At 45.5% G+C, this 21,534-nt stretch overlaps 1 protein-coding gene across 1 annotated transcript in view; it reads right to left on the reverse strand.

Annotated features, from left to right (window-relative positions):
- LOC105698252 (RNA-binding protein Musashi homolog Rbp6) overlaps positions 1-6,234 on the reverse strand; it is a 710,904-nt gene extending 704,670 nt beyond the window's left edge. The window contains exon 1 of the mRNA XM_012422318.2: positions 6,099-6,234. The gene's annotated coding sequence lies outside the window, so the exon portion shown is untranslated. The remainder of the gene's footprint in view (positions 1-6,098) is intronic.
- Between the last annotated feature and the right edge of the window lie 15,300 nt (positions 6,235-21,534).

Here is a 21,534-nt window from a genome sequence, read left to right on the forward strand (position 1 = left end):
TTGACTAAAAAGCCGGTCTTTATTTGGACTCGGGCCGATCCTTGTCGTCGCATCTTGGTCGAATTCCCTTCCCAGGAACCGCGTGCGGACGCACACCCGTAAACCAGGAATGGCCGACGTGAGCGTCGAACTTCCCCCGGGATGCACTTCCGAACAAACACCCGAGTCGAGCTTAGCGAACCGTTGGAAACTTTTTAAACGCAAATTTCGAGCTTGCTACTTCAGCCGAAGGCGGCTACTTTTGGGCGGTCTTGTCCGAACAGAGATTGAAAATAGCCGGATGCCGCGGAGTGCCGTCTTACAACGGATACAAAACCCCGGGACTCCGATCTACCGAGTCAGGCTAAAAAGCAAGAAACGTCCAGCTCTATGGTTGTGCCTTGAGGAAGTTCCCCCATTAGGAACCACGGAATAGAAAATATCATTGTTGTCGCGAAGTAAAGCTCGAGAAACCCAAAGGATAAGGAAATATTTTTCGAACGAACATTCGGAACGCCTCGAGGATCCGTGAAGATGAATACTGTATTCTAATTCGATCCTGATATTTAATATCTCTTCTTTAAGGTGATGTGAAAGTGCCGTCGAAGAGGTTTTGTTTATACAACTTTTCTCCCAACTCGGTTTACCGAATAGTTTGACACTTTACAACGTGAATAGGGAGACTATAAGGAAGGTCCTGAAACTCATGAAATTTCAATTCTTTTCTAATTTGTTTATAGGTATTTTAAAAATAGTTTATAAAAAATGAAATTTCACTAGTTTCAGAATCTATCTTAGGGTCTCCATATTCACGTTTTAAAGTATGAAACGATTTTAGACACTCTGTTCATAGAAAAGTTTTATGAACGATTGAGCTTTCGGATGCCACTTTCACATCCCCTTAAAAGCTGGACATGGTATTTGAAACCTGAGTAGTATTATACACAGCGAAAAATAAGGCAAAGATTCATCTACTTAGATTATCATTATCGCGTTAAAGGAACATCACACCAGTGTAACGAAAATGTAATCAGGTTAATAATATACATCTCTTTGTATAAAGATCCAGGTAATAAAATGGGGGTGAAAATCATTTTATCGAATTATAGGAAATCTCCAAAAATTTGCCGTTTTTATTGTTCAAGAAGAACGCGGGAAACAGGGGTCGCCCAAATTTCTTTAAATTAATATATCATGAATTCGATATTGACTTTAAATTTATGAAACGATTACTCGTTGTTCCAAACATTGCCATGGATTATCTTCTTATCTGCGGAACTTTTGGGCAAACTGCTGTCCTTTCATTTTCTGATAATTAAGTGTTGTGGGTTTCTTCAATTTCACGTAACCGAATGAGACGAGAACGTCCACGAAGAAATAACGCGCGTTGCTGGCACAAAGTTCCGCCTTTTCGACGCTTGGCCGTGTTTCAGCTTCGACTTTTTAATTCCTAGCGAAACCGTAGGATCTTCGGGGGCCTAAGAATCGTGGACGTTATTTATGGAGACAGCCGATGGATATCTTGGGATGACTAGTCTTCCTCGAGCGATGATCGAAAATAGCCGTTTGCCAGAGAATGCTTGCAACGGTATGTACGAGACTTAGAAATTCTGACGTGACGAAGTTTCAAAACCCGTGACCGTCTCCACCTAATTCTACATAATCGTACAAATAAGACATTTAAAATGAAAAACAAAACCCAGGAAAATATATCGGCGACCTATCTACTGAATCTAAAATCCAATACTCTAATCTAAACTCGGAATTAATACTTCCGAGTGGAGAAACCGTTCTTTTATATTAAATTCGACCATGTTTACCTTCCCGGCATTTATTTAACAATTGTAAATAAAAGACAACCCCCCGAGCGAGGTACCTTTAACCGCCTTTCGGAATAATTCGGGAACGCAAATTTTATCATTTTTTTTGTTGGAACGTGTATGAACGGCCCCCAATAGTATAAATCCATTAAAACGTCGATTTGAGAGAGTCGGTTCGAGATATCCAAGGGGTGTACCCACCGAAATCACCCAGAGCCCCCGGACTAGTCGGGGTTAAAGGCGAGCGGGCTATCTCGTCTATTCGTGAGATTGTTCTCCCAGTTTAACGTAAGCTGCCAGAAGAGTCAGGGTAATTCTTCTCCAAGGAACTGCAGACTCCTCGCGGACCAAAGGATCGTAGAGGTTATTTATGGAGACAGTTGATAGCGATAAGGATAGCAAATCGAGCGAACTTACAACCGGTCCAAGCTGTATTCAATTCCGGCTCATAATTGTTAAAGTGGAAAAGTTTGAGAAGCGTATCGGCTCCCTACCCACCGTCCACGGATCCTTTCCACCCCTACAAACTACCCCCGCCCGGTCTTGCGAACTTCACCGTCGCGTCGGCCGATACTTCGCGCAACTCGCTACTTCCGCTCGCGACGACTTCCTCCGCTCCTTTCGGCTCCCTGAAAATACGGAAAAATACCTCGGACAACCCCTACCGAGTCTTCTTTTTCAACCAGGGAGAAAGCCCGAACTGCGCGCTATTCGAATGGCCGAATCATCCCCTACACGCCCCCAAAAAGATTAGGAGCCTTATAAGCGACTCCACTTAATTCCATCGAGTCGCTGACCCTCGATCCACCACTTTTCCACATTTAAGGAAGCCGTTTTATTGATACGCGACAACCGATTAATTATTTCTACCCTTAACCCTTTTAGTGCCGGAGGCCGATATATCGGCCCGCACCTTGTAGCGCTTTACTATTCGCTTTGCGAGGGATCTCTATCTCAAAATAAATTTATAATACGTTATAAATAGTCTAATTTCGTTACGAGAGAATTAAAATAACGATACAACAACACCTATAACAACCTATAACCTATAACAATTACTTGTTTCGGATGAGATAATCCGTCCGGCGCCTACCATGTGCCTTGGAGTTATTTTTTATGTTTCTTGTGCATTATTACTTATTTTGTCAAAAAATATATTGGAAATTTAAAGTATATACTTTGCAATAAACGGTCTATATAAATTTATGATAAAAAGACGACTTACGGCAAATGGCTGATAGACATTCATTTTTACAGCCCTTATGTATGCTCGTCGACTTCTGGAGCACAGGGGAAGTACTGTCCGTCAGTTTAATTTTCTATAAATCAGCCGCGCCGGTTTCGGGAGGGTGTTTATGATTTAATTCGCATATACCCCGCGCGACGTGCCCCAGGAATTTGGAATATTTGCTCGGCTTGTACCAACGTATTTCACCTGGTCTTCCATATTCGGCGCGTGTGATCAATGTTTAGGGTCGAATCGATCCCGCACGTATGGGGGATAAAGACTAACGTCTCCGATTCGCGTTTTCCCCAGGCGAAATCGATTTTGGGTAGCCGAGACCCCGTGAGCGCGCAGACTCGAATGCACGCGTGTAGACGGGCCTGCCGTGGTTTTTCTCCCAAAATCAAAAACCACCCAATATTCCTCTCCTCGGGGACAAACATGCCCCCCGAGTGGAAGGAAAATATCCAGTACACGCTTAATACCAACTTACACGATGGAAAAACGGTCTCGGAGGGAAGAAACTTGCTACGAGATTTACAGAGATCCCAAACATGACACGTTTACAGGGCAAAATGATAAGCACCAATTTTAGATATTCTTTAGTGCCAAAGCACTTCGTCGATGCTTCACTTTTTATATCAATCGATTTTGTCTACTTCTTGTCCCGTTGAGTTAATCGGTTAGAACAACAAACGGCTGATATCCACTTATTAAAAATTAATATCCAAACAATGTTTCTTCAGCTGGACATTTTGAATTCATTTTATAACGTTTAAAGAGCATAATCAACAAAGGAAATATCCAGTGACTTAAATCAAAACATGTTCTTATGTAAACCTATAAGAAACCCTATCAAGGATCAAATTTAAAATTATTAACTTTGACGTTGTAAACGGGATGCATTTAAATTACTTCCAACGAGACATTTATTTTTCTTTCATTCTAATTGTAAATATATATATCCGTAAATCCATGAAAAAACGACATGGGAAAATAATTAATAAATAAAATAATTTTCCGGTATTCTATTGTACCTCTTCATGTAGTGCCCTACATTTGGAGCTCATTGTACCTTGTCAGCTATCTGAACTGAACTCAAACGAACCAAACTGAACTGAACTCTCCTGTTGAGGAGCAAGTCATCAAAAAGGGACTGATCGTACTCCGAGAGGGAAGAAACGATCTCCCCCTGAGACCAGGTCCTCGTAAAAGGTCCCTGACCAATTCGCACAAGGATATGGGATCGCAAAACGATATACGAAAATAATTAATAAATAAAATAATTTTCCGGTATTTTATTATACCTCTTGATGAATTGCCGTGCATTTGGAGCTCATTGTACCTTGTCAGCTATCTGAACTGAACTCAAGCGAACCAAACAGAACTGAACTCTCCTGTTGAGGAGCAAGTCATCAAAAAGGGACTGATCGTACTCCGAGAAGGAAGAAACAATCTCCCCCCGACACCAGGTCCTCGTAAAAGGTCCCTGACCAATTCGCACAAGGCGAGTCTCACAGTCGCATTTCCGGCAAATCCATTAGAGCGTCCCAACTTGATCAAGACAGTTTGAATTCCGTGCCCCGGGCGGTGCAAGGGGTGAAAATGGCTACCGACCAGTCGGATGCACGAGGTCACCCCGTACATGAACGAGCGGCGGGCGCATCCGGCGTGGGCAAAAAAAAAAATATCAATTTCAATTGCGGCGAGACTCGATCTATGGAGAATTACTTGTGCATTCCGACTATCGGGCCGGACCTACGTATCCATTCGAGCCGGGTTTATAACGATGGAAAAATGTGCACGCCGGGGTGTATTGACCCAGACTTTCCATCGGAGCCGAGTTAACTCTACCGGGTGATTTAAGTCGACAAGGTCGGCTTTGTGGCCCGAGGCCTATGGGATCTAGCCCACGATGTGCACTTGCGAGAATTCGAGGCGGTTTCCCCGAGATAAGCCCAGGGGATCCCGTGGAAGCCGGGGCGAGTCCGATGCGTGAAAGCGGCCATAAAGATGCGGGGAGGCGCACGCCGCAAACTTTCCGCAGGAATTACGAGGAAATTGTTGCATAATTCGGGGACGGCATCGGGCCGAGATAGTCCTGCTGGGATCAGGATAGGTGACTCCCTGGGAAAAAGGCGAGGCTCTCTTGGGAGATCCCCGAAATTCTCGAAAACCTGCGTATTCTCTGCGTGATATGCTTCCGCGTATTATCCGCGGGAATTCTGAGAGGCTGCCAGGGGATGTAGAGGTCCAAAACTACCGGATCGAGTATGATGCGCGGAAGCGGCCATAAGGATGTGGGGAGGTGCACACCGCAACTTTCCGCAGAAATTATGTGGAAATTGTTGCAAAATTCGGGAACGGTTTCGTGGCGAGGTAGTCCTGCTGGGATCGGGAAAAGCGATCAAAATGTCCACCCCGAAAGAAATACAACTCACCCTAAACAGGATTTAATTGATCATAAAAAGAATGGAGTAAAACAGTTGACAGTAATCGTATGAAGCGTCTTGCAAAACTGCAATTCCGAGGGCAATTAGAGCAACGTAGGGCATTTGACGTTCCTACATCGGTGCACAATAGAAGTGATACCTTTAAATATATCACTCTTGAAATGTTGATATTAGGATGCCGAATGAATCCGTCATCGAATAACCAAATCCGCCGTAAAATTGACGACGAGCGAAGGAAAGGACGAATGAGCCGTTTCTAAAAGCTTGAGAAACTAACTCGCAACTTGAGAATATGCTTAATCTCTGGCGTGAATATGCATTTCCCGTAGAAGCGACCATCGATTGAAAATCGATCTTTATCAAGAGAAACCACACTGTTATCCACCTGAGGAAGGAAGAGTCTCTTCAAAGCGAAACGTTCTTAAGGATGCTTTCAAAATGAAATAAAACTAGTCCTCGGGTGGGAGATAATTATCTGCGAATCGTTACGAAGATTAGGAAAAGAACGAGGGAATTCTGGACGCCTGAGAAGGCGTCTTGCAAGCGAAAACAAATTCACGGATGCTTGCAAAACGAAAGCAACCTCGGGCGGGAAAAAGGAGCTACCAAAATCACACAAACCTTTTCGATGATTGATAGCTCGAATCTTCGCAGCTGCCCGGTGGACGTTGATGTCAACTCAGCTTGCCAGCTTCGGTCGCAGGTTCTCGCACAAAATTCACCACTAGAACGCTAAAAAAATTGACTCTCTACGAACTTGTCAAAACGTAAGCGCGTCTAAAGACTCTCCGCAAGACTGAAGACTCAGGACGAATTAAGAAAGGACCAAGCCTCGAGAAAAACAGGGCAGCTTAGCGCTCTGTAAACAAATACAGATAACCAGGTAAGAGGTGGAAAGGTGAGGCACAGCAGAGAAACAAGACGTAGTTCCAAACACCATCATATTTTGTACATATCCCACCCGTATTCTTCATCGTGACGCTTTTTCGTGTCGCGAATTAGGTTTATCCTCTGCCAAAAGAAATTTCATTTGAAAAAAAAGATAAAGCTCCGTTGGAAGCTCTCTGAAATGTTTAGGAACGTACGCATTCTTCGCAATATGTCAATGATTTTCCGAGGCTGCCAGCAAGGGTGGAAGATAAAAAATTGCAGGATCGAGGGCAGAGCGGTGCATGTTGCATTCTTTGTCGGGGTACTATCGTCGTGGAAGCATTAATTAATTTGAGGATTTCTCGTTCAAAGAGACCCCGAGGACTGGGTGCAGCCCGATGAAGTTGACTTTCCGGGGGGAAGGGAAGACTGCGGTCTCAAGGGCTTCTAAAAAATGTATACTGTTTACGGGACATCAAAGCGGCCGTAAAGATGCCGGGAACAAGTGCGAGAATGCACGTACAAGGCACACTTTCTCGCAAAATGACCACACAAATGCTCCGTAATTTTTTGGTTCTCCTCCTCGGTCGAGGTCCCTTCGCGACACGCTTGTTACATATTTTACAGGTAATTAAATAACCAGCCCTATCGCTCCTAAAAGAACTTCCGAGTCACCCTGTATTCATCCTGCCGAAAATCCGTCCAACTCACCTGCACCGCACCTCCCTCTATAAAATTCAAATCAAATTCAAATCATATTCAAATCAAATTCAAAAACGCATTCGGTGAATTTTAATCGATTCGAAAAGTAAAACGTTTCATCGACATCAGTGAAATCCCATACGAGAAACGAAACGTCAAAGGCCACGTAATCGAAATACGATTAAATACCGTGAAGTAAGATTTCCTTTTCGCAAATTGAATTTATCAGGGCGTTCGTCCAAATCGGATCATATCGAATTCTGGGAGTTGGACTTTTTTCCCCGAGCAATCAAGAAGTCGAGCAGAAGGCACGGGGCCGTAAGATCCGGCTCGCGTAGGTAGCCGAGTTTGGTTTCGAGCAAATTAGATCCCGCTGGAAACGGCGGAACGGGTTTTTTTTTTTTTTTCCACTGTGCTGCAATTAAGAAGTCGAACGGAAAGTGCCGTGGCGGTGGAGGGCGCCCCCGGAGGCGGACGCTCGAGTGCGAAGGCTGAGCTTGCACAAACAACAAGATGGCCGCCACCGACGCCGAGCGTTCGGACGGAAGGGTTGTTTTGCCAGCGCGCACCTCGTCAATTCTTTCCGAATGTCTGCCCGTTTGAAATATCGGAGAGACCGACCTGGATAACGCGCCGCGACGGTGCGGCCTCGGAAAACCGAGGGCGTCGCGTTAAAAACAAAGACCACCGCCGACGACACCGACGCCTCCGGGGTCGCCGCCGCCACCTCCGGCCGGCTTTCCGACGCTGCTTCGTGAGTAAACCTTTGGGGATATTGAAATTCGGCCGCGTAACTTTCGCTTCGTCTCTCCTCTCCGGGGATGTTTCCTCGCCCATGGCTGGGAGGCGAGAAGAAAAACCTCTCCATCGGAGAGATTGCGACCAAAATGGACGACACCCCGACGGAGACGCTCCCCCTGCCGCTTCTTACGCAGTCGCTCATGAAATTGCCACCGAAAATTGGCTGCTTTGCATTCCCGCTCGTTAGAGCGATCTTTCCGGGATACAGAAAAGAAGAGACGGTCGTCGACTTTAACTTTCACGTCCCTGTAATTAATCTTGCATAAACGCACACTTCTCCGTCCTGTCATCAATAATTAATAGAGTTAATTAAGTATTTTTTTGTTCTTCAGGAAAAGCCACGAAGTGAAGCCGCGATTTGTTCCTTTTTTGAAGTGGCCTTGGATGGAAGATGTTTCACTGGTCTAAAAGTAATCCGATCATCTATTAACCCTTTGCACTCGAGGACTTTGCCATTCCAGTTGCTAGCGGTGCCTGAGAGGCACCTCTCGAGTGCAAAGGGTTAATAGGATATACCACATCTGAAGTATAAGTAACGCTCAGAGGACTTAACTCAATTTGAAGGTGTTTTCATAAACCTTATCACACATCCATGTTAACAAGAGAATCGGGTCCAGATATCCATTATAAATAGATACGACGATAAAACGTTAGGAGTAACTTCCAGTCAGCAAAGATATCGTCTTATTTTCTAAGTGCGTCCGTTATGACTTGATCCGATATGTAATCACTTTAGCTGTCGTTGTAGCACTCCAACATTTGGTAATTGCGACTTGGGGCAACATAAATATCCGAACGACCTTCTAGTTATGTAAGCCTTCCGGTCAAAGGAAAAAAACGCCAAACGGAAGTCCCTTCTCCGTCAAGGCGAATCAGGCGCGGACAAATATCGGCGGACCCAGGCCGCGACGTTATCGAGAACGAGACAGGCGTGTCTTATCACGATTTAAGGTTGCCCCGGCTAATTAAAGAAATCCCTTTGCCGAGCGAGCGTTAAACCGCCAATTAGGTGGAGGCGTAGCTGGCTGGGTCGAATGGGTCCTCCTGGAGGCGAACCAGGAACGGCGAATAGGTGTCAAACGACGCCGCCAACGAGGTCGGGGCGGAAAAGCCGAATAAGCAGAGGAAAAGCTCGTCAAGGGAACTCTGAAGGAACTCCCGAGACCGGGGCACGAGAGGAAGGGAACGAAAGAGCGCCTTCCACGCAAGTGGGAGATCCAATCTCGGAAAAGCGCCGAGGCTTTCCGAGAGCCAAAAGCCGGGCAGCGCCAATTATTCGCCGCTGCTCGGCCAATCAGAGTCGCTTGTTTCGACCCGTAAAATCGGCAAATCCCCCGAAGCGGACTCTTGCCCGAAGAAAAACCCAACGACCTTCAATTAGGTTAGGACTGGACGTTGGTACCAATGAAGTCACCGCCTGGCTGGAGCAACGCTCGGTTCGTTCCACCGGCTTGACGATTCCTTTCCGCGTTGGGCAAACGAAAATGGAAGCCCGAGGAAGCCGCCGATGTGGCGCGATTCTTCCAGGTGGTTTCAGGTCGAAATTGACTTCCTAAGCCGTGGATTCGAGTATTCTCGGGATTTGCGTCCGCGTTGCGAGAGGTCAACCGAGACGGAGTCGACTCCAGAGACGCTGTCTCCTGGGGGTGAAAAGACCTCCATTACCGTGCAGCTGTCCATTTGGAGCACCCTTGGCACAAGTGACTTTATCAAAAGAAGATCGACTTTTCTGCGTAGACGTTCCAGAAAATCGGGGCTCAATGACTTGAGATCATTCGATCGAAGCAGTATTAACCCAAGGATGAAGCTGCAATGCATGCTTTACAGATAACGGACAAGAAAACTCTTATGCATTTTCTGTATGTTATGTAATACTACCCAGGAAGTACGAAACGGTGCAGTACACTTTTAGAGGCAGTGTAACGTATTTTGTAGATTTTAACGTCCGCCATTTCCACGTAAAATTCAACGTTTCATCGTGCGTTTACTGAACTCTCGTTACAAGTGCATAACATCGTTTAAACGGGTACCGTTTAACACTTATAAGTGCTTAAACAGCATTTTATAAATTATGTGGAATAAACTCCATTCACGGGCGTTTTGCAAACGTTACGGTTCGAACGTAAAAAAGTCGTTCATAATCGTGCCTTCAGTTATCATGAAATGATAACGTTAAAGTACGCTCTTCTTCTCTACCTCTTACGCTATATTCCCAATAAGTTCACGTATATAGAACGTGCATTCCACTAATTTGCGATAATTAGATAGCACTCTCTCTTTATCTAGAAACGACCCCATGATCAATTGCAGTTCCGCAATTAACAAGGAAGGTATCTCAGGTTGATATCTCCGATTTGATTTCTTTTATAATATGTTATAGTAGACTAAAAACTAAGCGACACGTATTCTTTTTATCTGCCATTAAACACTTTAAGGGGGTGTAACCACCATCCAAAGTAAGGCATGTCAAGGGGCGATTTGGCAGTTTCACCCACCCAGAAAAGCCTTGTCATAACGAGAAATGAAAAATATAATTGTCAATTAAAAAAAAAAATTAAGGGGTGAGCCCCTCACAGGCCTTACTTTGGATGGTGGTTTCACCCCCTTAAAGTGTTTAATGGCAGATAAAAAAAAATACGTGTCGCTTAGTTTTTAGTCTACTATAACATATTATAAAAGAAATGAAATCGGAGAGATCCACCTGGGATACCTTCCTTGTAAGTCTTTCCCAAATAAAGTCATCAGGCGCGCTGCTGTGCATAACGACACGTATCGGTCCCTCTCTCACCTGGGCCACCTATTGACCGCTCCAATTATCGACGCCAACCTTTTTCGAGCCCCTGTCCCAGTGTCATGTTCCAGGTTAAAGAGGGCATCGGGTGGGACCAGTGACGTCACGGCGCGGTGTCAGCAGCCGCTCGTTTCGCCCCAGCCTCGACGCTTTCTTCTTCCACGGAGTAATCAGCAAATCGGCGAAGAGTGCAGGAACTCTGGTGGCTGGCACCACGGGGCAACGGAGGGCCGAGGAGACGTCGATATAACTCGATTACTCGAGGAGTGTCACTTTGCCGGGCCGCTCTCTCGGCTCCGAGTGCAATCGAAATTTCGTTAACTCGCCGGGACGAACTTGGCGGTTCCGAGACGTCCTTCCTGGTTTTTATTTTTTTTTTTTCGGAAATGCCGGCCGACTAGTTTGCAGCCTTTTCGGCCGAGAGTCCTCCGTTTTCTAGACCGGTCCGCCGCGTCTCTCGTCCCTTCGGTTCCGCGTCCAACCGTACGGAAATAATCCGCTGGGATTTCGTCGACGGACGTGGCGAAAGGCGAAACAGCTCCCAGTCCTCGGAAAAATAATAAGACGGGTCGCCGCTGCTTCCAACCGGGATTTCCTATTTTCTCTTGAAAATGACTTGTTCGTTATTTGGAAATGGGACCAGGCTGGTCGTTCGGTATAGTTCCTCCTAATGAAGGTTCATCTTTTCCGCCTAAATACGGTTCATGGGTCGTGTGAATTAATTTCAACTTTTGGAACAATTTAATCGAGTAGAGTTGCGTTGGAACAGAAAATTAAAATAATGAGGGTTCATCTTTTCCGCCTAAATACGGTTCCTGGGTCGTGTGGATTAAATTGAACTTTTGAACAATTTAATGTGGGAACGGCTACCATTTGCACGGTGGAATGGTGGTTTCAAATATTCCGATTCAACCACTTGAAAGGGTTACCGTGACATTTAAAAGACATTTATTGTTATCAAAGCGAAGTCTGCGCCTTAAAATGGTATACAACATGAATCCAAAGTATAAATCACTTTATGCGAAAACAAGGCGTCAAATCTTAATCGGTAAAAACCGTAATAATTTTCTGAGCAACCTAGCATAGTCGGAAAAAAAAACTAATATACTGTAATGAATGTACCGAATAACCGAGTATTATAAAAGGAAGAGCAAGAGCTTTATTAAAATGATAAATCCAGTAACACGTCTAGCTCGACAGACGACTCTCCAAAGACTGTTCATGCGCAGAGAAAAAAATGTCATCGGACCAAAGAAAAATTTTTTTGAATAGTACCAAAGAAATATATAATTAATTAAAAGAATAATTGACTCTAATAAACTGAAATCAATTGGGTGCAACATTTCTTTGGAATTATGACAATTTATCTGAGTTAAATAAATAATCTTGGAATTAACCAAACCTTTCTTTAGTACCATTCAAATTGTTGTTCTCAGTGTGACAATCCTTGCCGTTGCTAGGAGATTAAAATACAACATTCGAGAAAAGGCGTGTACAAAGTGTGTCATATATTACATTATGTGAAGCATTGAGGAATCTTGTAACATTGTAGACATTGGCCATCGTGCTTTGCACTTCTTTATCCGAATTATTCCCGGGGTTTGAAATCTGTGATTAACATTTATCCGCGGCCCCATTTTCGTAACGAGCAGTAGAAACGACTCCCTTGCCGGCGTTAGTCGCGAAAGCGCGAAATGACGTGACTCTGGAAGGGGTTGAACCAGCCGTAAGGCTGTCTGACTACATGACAGATTATAACAGGTGACCCAATTAAAATCCGGCACCAGCCCGGTATCGTTTCTGCCGCGAAGGCAGCGATCGCCGACCGTTCGCTCGACTGTGATATTTCTCCCGACAAGTCGCGTAGAAAATATAAACCCTAGTCCACCGACCATATTTCATGTTTCGCATCGGTATTATTCACCCGAGGGTCCGTGTACTCGGAACACCACCGGATCCATTAATACGAAAAGGGCGTACCGAATCTACCCGTCAAGGATTCGAATTACCCTCAAAAAGCATTACACGCTCTTCACTGGAACGCGTTAAATCCAATTCCCCATTAGATTCGCATTCCTGTTTTACGAACACGATAATGTAAGGTCTTCGGCAGAGGGTCGAACATTGTTAAGAAACATACCGAATGCGATCCAGCATTAGATAATTTAAGGTGAAGTGAATCACGTCAAGGAACTTGATCGACGTCGGTAAAAAAGACTTTTCTAAATACCCACGTTGCCGACGTTCATTTTTATATTGACAGCTGGGTCGAATTATATTGGGTATTGTATCAAATGGCATACTCCACCCGTCGTTTTCGTATAATAATTATACAGAAATCGAAGTAAAACTCCAGAAATCTTCTGGATTCATGCTTTCTGGGGCCCTAATTCACTGCAAAGGGATCCCCTGCGCCATCTGTGATTTCCGTGTCAACTAAATTTTCACTCCGATACCTCGTTTTACCGTCGTTTTAGCACAGCATAGCATAAGACACTTTTCTTGCCTTTATCCCGTTAAAATGCGAGTTTCTCAATTACCTTAGTGCTCTAAATTGTACAATTGTCCTGACACTTCCGTTTCTCATATTAGAGCCTTCAATAATTGCATATCGGTCGATATTTGAGAACTCGACGCCATTTTGGTTCTGGTCTGGGCTGAGTTAAAGAATTTCTTTAAAAAAATCTAAATTTTGAAAAAGTCAGGATAATTCCTAGGTGCTCAGGAATCATGTGACAAAGTTTCAGACAGTGCGATCCAATACCCTTAAAAAAAAGTGTTTTATTCCAATCGACTGATTTGAGGGGGGTTTGATAGTCTTCAAGAAAATGTTGACATATAATTATCACGATTAATTACATTTTGAAAGATCTAGGATAGGTTACCCGTTCGCTGAAGAAACTGTACCGTCTTCAACGACGGCAAAAATGGCTGCTTCGCCCAACACGGTTTCAATGAAAGCAGCGCGCTGGAAGAGGAAAAAAACCGACAGGTAAAACGGCAATGATTCAACGAGGGGAATTAATGACGAGAGTCCGTCTCTCGAGACCGTGAAATCCACCAGACGCAAAGGCATTTTCACGATCGTCACCTTCTAGACGGAAACAATTATCGGCGGCGAAAGAGGTGACGCGGAGGCTGGAGAGCTCCATCGCGGCACGAAAACGCGCTAATTTCTCTCGCCGGGCCGTTTAAGTTGCGCGCAAATCGAGGAGTTCGAGGGCGCGAGTTTCCCTCGCGAGTCCGCGCGGCCCCTCGAGAGATCGATCGCGCCGAAAAGGAGGCAAAAAAGGCCGAATCGACTGCACCCGCGGCGGGTTCTCCCCGTCCTGGCGCGATCCTTTGTGCTCTTACGACAATGGTCGGGAAGAGGGAAGATTTTTCTCTCGGCCGAGCCTCGCGACTCCACTTCGGGGAATAAGCCGGCAGCATCCCCGGCGAACGCGGCCCGGGAAGCTGCGCGATTCGACAGACAATCGAGTTAAGTAAGTCAAATAGCCGTGAGCGTCGGTCCCGACGTATTCGGCGGCTGCGTTCGATTTCAGGGAACCCACAGACGCTGCGCAAACACCGTTAATATTAGCTAGCTAGCCGAGATTAGAGTTTCCGGAGGGTTCAGCCGCCCCGTGGCCGCTCGCCCTGGCCCTCTTCAACTTCTTACGCTCCGATCCGCCCCGGGGAACCTCCGCGAAGTAAGCTCGAGTGCTCCGGCTGGAACCAGGGGACGGTGTAAAGAAGAACCTAATTCCCGAGGACCCACCCGCTGGGTCCTCTGGATTTTGCACCAGGGTAAGCCAAGCACCTCGCGTTCTTCCGCGCCGAACGGTGGATGCGCGTTCTTGTTCGCGCTCGTTACGTACCAATGCGAATGCCGCTAAGACTTTCTGCATCCGGTTTATCCGACGGTGAAACATCTTTTTGAACGACGTGGTTAGGTTAGGTTAGGTTAGGTTAGGTTAGGTTAGGTTAGGTTAGGTTAGGTTAGGTTAGGTTAGGTGGTGAGGACCAAGTGTCGAAGATGCCACCTGAGACACGCTGAGAGAACGACGCTGTCGCAGAAAACGTTTGCTTGCTGACGGAGTCTCGCAGTTTGTTCGTTTCCATTCACTTCCGCCAACTAAACTCGAGCACTCTAACCGGAACCTGGGGATGGTATAAAGAAGAACCTAATTCCCGAGGAGCCACCTGCTGAGTCCTCTGGATTTTGCACAAGGGTAAGCCAAGCACCTCGCGTTCTTCTGCGCCGAACGGTGGATGCGCGTCCTTGTTCGCGCTACATTACGTGCCAATGCGAATGTCACTAAGACTTTCTGCATCCGGTTTATCTGACGGTGAAACATCTTTTTGAACGACGTGGTGAGGACCAAGTGTCGAAGATGCCACCTGAGACACGCTCAGAGAACGACGCTGTCGCAGAAAACGTTTGCTTGCTGACGGAGTCTCGCAGTTTGTTCGTTTCCATTCACTTCCACGAACTAAACTCGAGTACTCTAACCGGAACCTGGGGATAGTATAAAGAAGAACCTAATTACAGAGGACCGGCTCGCGGCGTCCTCTGGATTTTGTGCTACGGTAAACTAAGTAACCTCGTATTCTTCTGCTCCGGATGATGGACGTTCTGGATCGCGTTCGTTAACCCCTTGCCTTACGATTTAAATTCCAATTGCGCGTGCCATAAACTACAAAAATGTTGGTCATACATCGGGCCATTTCACGGTTTGGCTGAACGTTCAGTCTCACGCGTCTCTCATACGTTTTGTTTAAGTTTCGCCCGATTGGCATACCACGTCTCTCACACGTTTTGTTCTCGTTTGGCCAGATTGATATATACCACGTCTCTCACACGATATTGCAGGTGAAGAGGTCAATCCCATGTACGAATATTGTTAAGGTTTTCAACATACGATTGATCTGCAGGTGAAGGACCTTCTCGTATGGCATGGCGAGGACTCTGCTGGTAGTATCGAAGAATATAAAAAACGCACAGGAAATGACGCGTCGCAGAGAACGTTCGCTTCCTGGTGAATCCTAAGCTTAGTTTACACCGACCACTTGGTACACGTACTCAAGGCGTACTTTGTATCAAATTCTTAGAATAAACGATGATCTATCACCTTGGTATAACATGGTCCGTTTCTTTTCGGGTGTATAATGTACCACACAGAAGAAAAGAATAGTAAGGAAAACCACTATTGGGATAACCTTCCCAGGAGGATATGGCAACCAGAATAACTTGGTATAAGGAAAAAGTATATAAATAGGTTACAATAAGCACAATAAAACTCATTTCTTACCTTGACTAAATGGTGAAGTAGCCCTTCCTATGTTCCGCTGGTTACTGCAATCGCAATTGGGATAACCTTCCCAGGAGGCTATGGCAACCAGAATAACTTGGTGAAAGAAAAAGGTATATAAAGAGATTATGATAAGCACAACAAAACAACTCATTCCTTGTAATTACCTTGACTAAATGGTGAAGTAACTCTTCCTTTGTTCCGCCGGTTACTGCAACCGCCTACCCGTTTTGTCCCAAAATGGTTAAGATTACAATAATCGCCTTTAGTACGCGCACCAAGTGATCGTGTAAACTAAATATCGCTCAAATGTCTTTGGCTTGAAACTCTACCGAGATTCTTTATTTTAATCCAGGGTTGGGTAGGTATAATACGCTATGTAATGTACATGTTTTTCCCCGTGTATATCACAACGTATAATACGTCCTTAGTTTTCTATGAGAGTGCAAAGCACATTACGCCCTTCTACTTCTAAATAGAAAATAACAAATCCAATTAAAAATTTGATGTTAAATAGTGTTAAGTCGAAAGAATGTTTAACGTAAGTAATTATAATTATATTATAATTATATTTAATAACCAAATAAATTCCTTACAAACTGTTACGTATTTACATGTGCTCTAAAAAACGTTTATAACCTAGCGGATGCCGTATACCGTCTATCCACGGCATTCTTCATATTCGAAACGTAATTTACTGGTTTTCTACAATGTTCTACGGTAAACTATTTACTTGGTTTGCGTAATATACGTGAAAAATCTCGAAAAACGCGAAATTACCCAACCCTGTCTAAATCTAATAACACTTCGTGTACAATCCGAAATGCGAAACGTGTAACGGATTCTGGCGCAACCGAAACGTGACCGCTAGCGCCATCCGACGAGTCGCCAACGAAGCGGGAAGCGCGGAAGGGGCACTCGGTCGGTAAGACAGAAACCATCCGCAGGACCGCGGGAGGACAAAACTGCTAGACCACCTCCGTAACCCAAAGCGGCTGCATAAAGATGAATAATTGTTTCCAGAATAAAAGACTTACGAGCGCGTCGTCGGGCGGTCGGGGCTAAAGGCGGGCTTCGGGCCCTCTAACGTATTTCATGGTGAATTGGTTCGCCAGATACAGCCGGGGCGCCTCTGCTTTACAACTCCGCGGGCCAAGGCTCGTTGGATCTCCGCCCACGGCGAGCGCCGCGAATGAAATGAAACAATATGGAATATCTTATGCGCGTCGGAACGGTTCAATTGTATTTTATATTTCGCCGCGCGGTCGCGCATCGTCCGTTCCGCCCTCTTTATTCCGGGGCGCCCCGGAGCCCCGACTTGCGGGGACTTCGATTTGATTTCTGTCCTCCGCGCCGCCAGGAATCCCGCCGCAAGGAAAAAGAATGAGCTCGCCCTTCCCGAGGGAATCCCTTTTGGAAAATAAACGAATCGCCCCGCAATCGACCGAAAATATCCTTAATACTTTGCCAATTTCTCCGGGTCCGTCCGTGCCCGCGGCGCCTCCGCCATTTTTTCTTCCGCAATGCCTGGAGGCATGTTCCCGAGTCTCGAAAATTTCCTCGTCGCCTGGGAAGGACCTCTTTACCTCCACGCGGCATTTATTCGCGCCGTTCCTCGGCGACGACGAGATTCCTCGATCCGAAGCTTACGTTTGGCTCGATGATGGACAAATTTCCTAAACCTTCGTCTCGTCCAGTTGTACAAGAATACAGAACGTCGCAATGAACTGCTAGAATGTCCTCATTTCCTCCCTTCTTTCGCGGAGATACGAAGGAAGGCCATATTCCGAAGGGATCTTGGGACCGTGCTTCGGACAAAAAACAAAGAAACGTCCGAAGGTAGTACGGAATAAGTCGGGAAAGGTATGAAAAGTTCGTACATACGCCGAGGAAAGTCTTAACAAGACGCGTTAACGAGACTATCTCTCTGACGGTGCCTCTACCGCGTCTTTTCCTGGAGAGAAAAACCCTGCGACTCTCGGAAGGCGAGAAAAGTCTCCGAAGAGGGCGGAGGAAAGAAGATTAGCCCTCTCTTTTTAAAGGTTTAAGGGTTTCTTATCGAATGCCACTAATTTCCAGGATCTTCGCGAGCGTCCGTTCGGTCTTCCTCCGCCCTCTTCGTCTATCGCCCCAGGCTCCGCATCGCTCCGTCCTTCTCTCTCTCCTTTTCTGCCCCTAGCGGCCCTCGGAAGAGAGTCGAACGTCGTCGGCAAACGACATTTAATGGAACCCAGCGACAGATGTCGCAGCACGCGCGAATTTAAATCCCATCACGGCGTGGCTACCTGCCGGCATTCCTTCCTATTCTGCGTTTAATCGGAAAATAATGCCTCAATTACGCCCGGCGCAATCGCCCCACCCCCCGTCCGCCCTCCCCGCGGGATTGTGAGGTGAATTAAACTTTAATTATTGCGCTTTATTGACGACGCTTCCCGCAGCCCGGACGAGGCGCGAAGCGACCCCTCCAAGGAGGCACAAAAACGGGAACCTCGCGAAATTAACTCCCCATTTCGCCGAATTATTCCCGCCCGGTTTGCCAATCAATTTATCCGAGCCACTTGGCTTCCGGTGACTGTCGGAGGAAAAAAAAAGAATTGAAACTAAAATTCGCCACTTGCGTTGAAAGTAAGACTCCTGATAAGTTCAAGAGAATTATTAGATATTAATATTTATTCTTTATTATTCGTTCGCGAAAAATAATTGCACATTCGGTACCGATTGTTTCGGGCGTGATTATTTTTATTTTCTGGTTGCATTATTTTTACGTCACTTTAAATTTCAATAAATCGCCCAGAGAATAACCGCACCAAAGCTAACGATAACGTCTGCGCAAATGATCTAGATACTGTCGAGCAAAGATGAACGTAAATAATAATTAACTGTAAAAAAGGAACAAACATTTCATGTTCCGAGTCGAGCCTCTTTCATGGCATAGGAACTTACACGTCATACCTACCCTACATGAACGCGGCTCACTAATGAGGTGATTGAGAAAGAAAATCAACCAGAGTTTCCAAATGTGGATCATGTGACGAAAATTGTAAGACTCGGTCGCCACGTGAAAATTGTACCTAGAACAGCTTGCGAGTAGAAATAATTATTGCGGAAGAGGCTTTCTGAATCTGAGTGCCTTATTATACGAAGATTTGAAATATGCGACATAAAAGTGTCGGGTTTCGATCGCTCGTTCCCCTCGCGGGTGTTTCGCCTCGCTTCGGGAGACGCGGTCCGTTTGAAGCTGATGAATTTATAGGACGGGAGATGTGAAGAGGGCAGAGACAGAGACAGCAGCGGTATTCTCGGCTCGAGAAATCCCGGCTCTCGGTCGCTCTTATACGAGAAAACTGCTATTAAATTGGATTCCTCGTCCGCGTCCTCCGGCAATACTACCTTGTTTGTTCCCACGTGATCTTTTAACGGAACGTCGATCAGGAATTATGACTTGGAAATCGGATGAAATTATATTTTCGATCATATCCCGTCATTTCGATTGATAACATTCAACCAAGTCCATCGTCAATTAATTTCTCGGTCAATCAGAGTTGGTTTTTTTTTCTTTTCTTTTTCGAATAGCTCTCAATCGAGTGATGGGGAGAACAAATAACGTGCGAAGAAAGACCTATCACTCTGAGAATATTGAACTGTTCAGCGACGTATTAACACATTCGGGACCGCTGACGTGAATCATGTCCATAACGATACACGATACAAGTTTGCGGCAACCAGTTTTAGAATTTCATTATTTTCCCCGGTACTCAGTATTTGATACGGAAAGAATTTGCCGGTCGCGAATGTGTTAATAAAAAATAATCTCCTATTAATCACCCATTTTCGTTAGAAGAAAGAGAATTTACTAGCATGTACATACAGGTTAGCTTTTGTTATTGCGAGGTTATATTCATTATTAAACATTGAAAACTGTTAAATAATTCAGGCTTACATGACATGATAAGAAAATGATATTGTTGAACTTCTAATCATAGTACATGTAAACACGAATGTGGTACATATTTAAAAAATATCCCACCTTTCCTGCCTATAACCCACTCCCTCTCAACAATTCTCGATTTACAAAGTACGTACCTTTACTTGGCAATATTACTAGACCGGAAGTGGTAGGGATCTCGTTCTTTCATACAGCGAATGCGTAATTCGGGGAATAAACCCACGTGAGAAGACAGTGGGAGAAGTGAGCGCTCTCGCCAAAAATACATAATAAACGTCTAAATTAGTGTTTCGCGCCTATACATACATTTATCGCGCAACTCTGCCGAGTTTCTTAATCTCTTACCCCCCACGATGGCAAATCCCGAGATCGCGAAGTAGGTAGAAATAGAAAAAGCAGAGCCGAAACTACTCTCGTCCCCCGAGAATTCTTGCTTTCGTCCGCAACCGCGGTGGTATATCCTGCGCCCGGGAGAATCCTCGCTGGAGAGTCCTTTCCCGGTTAATTGCAACCCGCTCGGTCGCGGGAATCTGTAAAATTGTATTTCCCGTGATTTACGAGCGGTCGTTCCGCGTTCTTCCGTCTCCTCCCCGCGGGCCGAGGACCGCAGCCGCGGGGGTTGCGACCCGGGGGTGTGGGAATCGAAAGAGACGCGGCGCATCGTTAACGGCGCGCGGGATCGCAATATTTCCCGGGCACGGGATCGCCTTATGAATCACCACGACGCTGCCGCTCCGAATCCGCGGAATTCGGGCCAGAGGTTGGGCGACGCCGACGCCGACGGTAGCGCCGCCCTCGGTGGCCGTCGCGAGGATCTTTCGTATATTTCATTACACGGCCAGTTCCGGGGCAATAACAAATAACGGGAAGTCGAAACACGAGCAAAACCCGGGCGCTGAGATAAAGCGCACGACGAGATGTCTGCGATTCTGGGGTCGATCGGCCAGGGCGCTTGGCTCGGAGCTTTATCTGGAAATGATATCGGGAGGTTGCATTTTGACATGAATATGCCTTAAGGTTAAGTGAAACACGTCGAGGAACTTGATCGACGTCGATAAAGAAGATTTTTCTAAATACCTACGTTGCCGACGTTGGTTTTTATATTGACAGCTATGTCGAATTATATTGGGTATGGTACCAAATGGCATACTCCACCTGTCGTTTTCCTACAATAATTATAAAGAAATCGAAGTAAAACTCCAGAAAGCCTGTGGATTCATGCTTTCTGGGGCCCTAATTGACTGCAGAGGGACCCCCTGCGCCATCTGTGATTTCCAGGTCAATTAAATTTTCACTCCGAGACGTCGTATTACCAAACTTTTAACATAGAAGCGCGTACAACACTTTTTTTGCCTTTATCCCGTTCAAATGCGAGTTTATCGACTACCAGAGGGTTCTAAATTGTCGTAAAATTGTCCTGACCCTTTCGATTCTCATATCAGAGCATTCGATAATTGTATATTGATCGAAATATGAGAGCTCGACGCCATTTAGGTTCTGGTCTGGGCGGAGTGAAAACATTTTTTTAAAAAATCGAAATTTTGAATGTGTCAGGACAATTCCTAGACGATCAGGAGAGATGTGTCAAAGTTCCGGACAGTTTGGTCTATTACCCTTAAAAAAAAATGTTGTATTCGAATCGACTCGGATATT

The sequence above is a fragment of the Orussus abietinus genome, unplaced genomic scaffold (genome assembly GCF_000612105.2).
Source record: "Orussus abietinus isolate OABI.00-Male unplaced genomic scaffold, Oabi_2.0 scaffold14, whole genome shotgun sequence".
Classification (NCBI taxonomy): Eukaryota; Metazoa; Arthropoda; class Insecta; order Hymenoptera; family Orussidae; genus Orussus; species Orussus abietinus.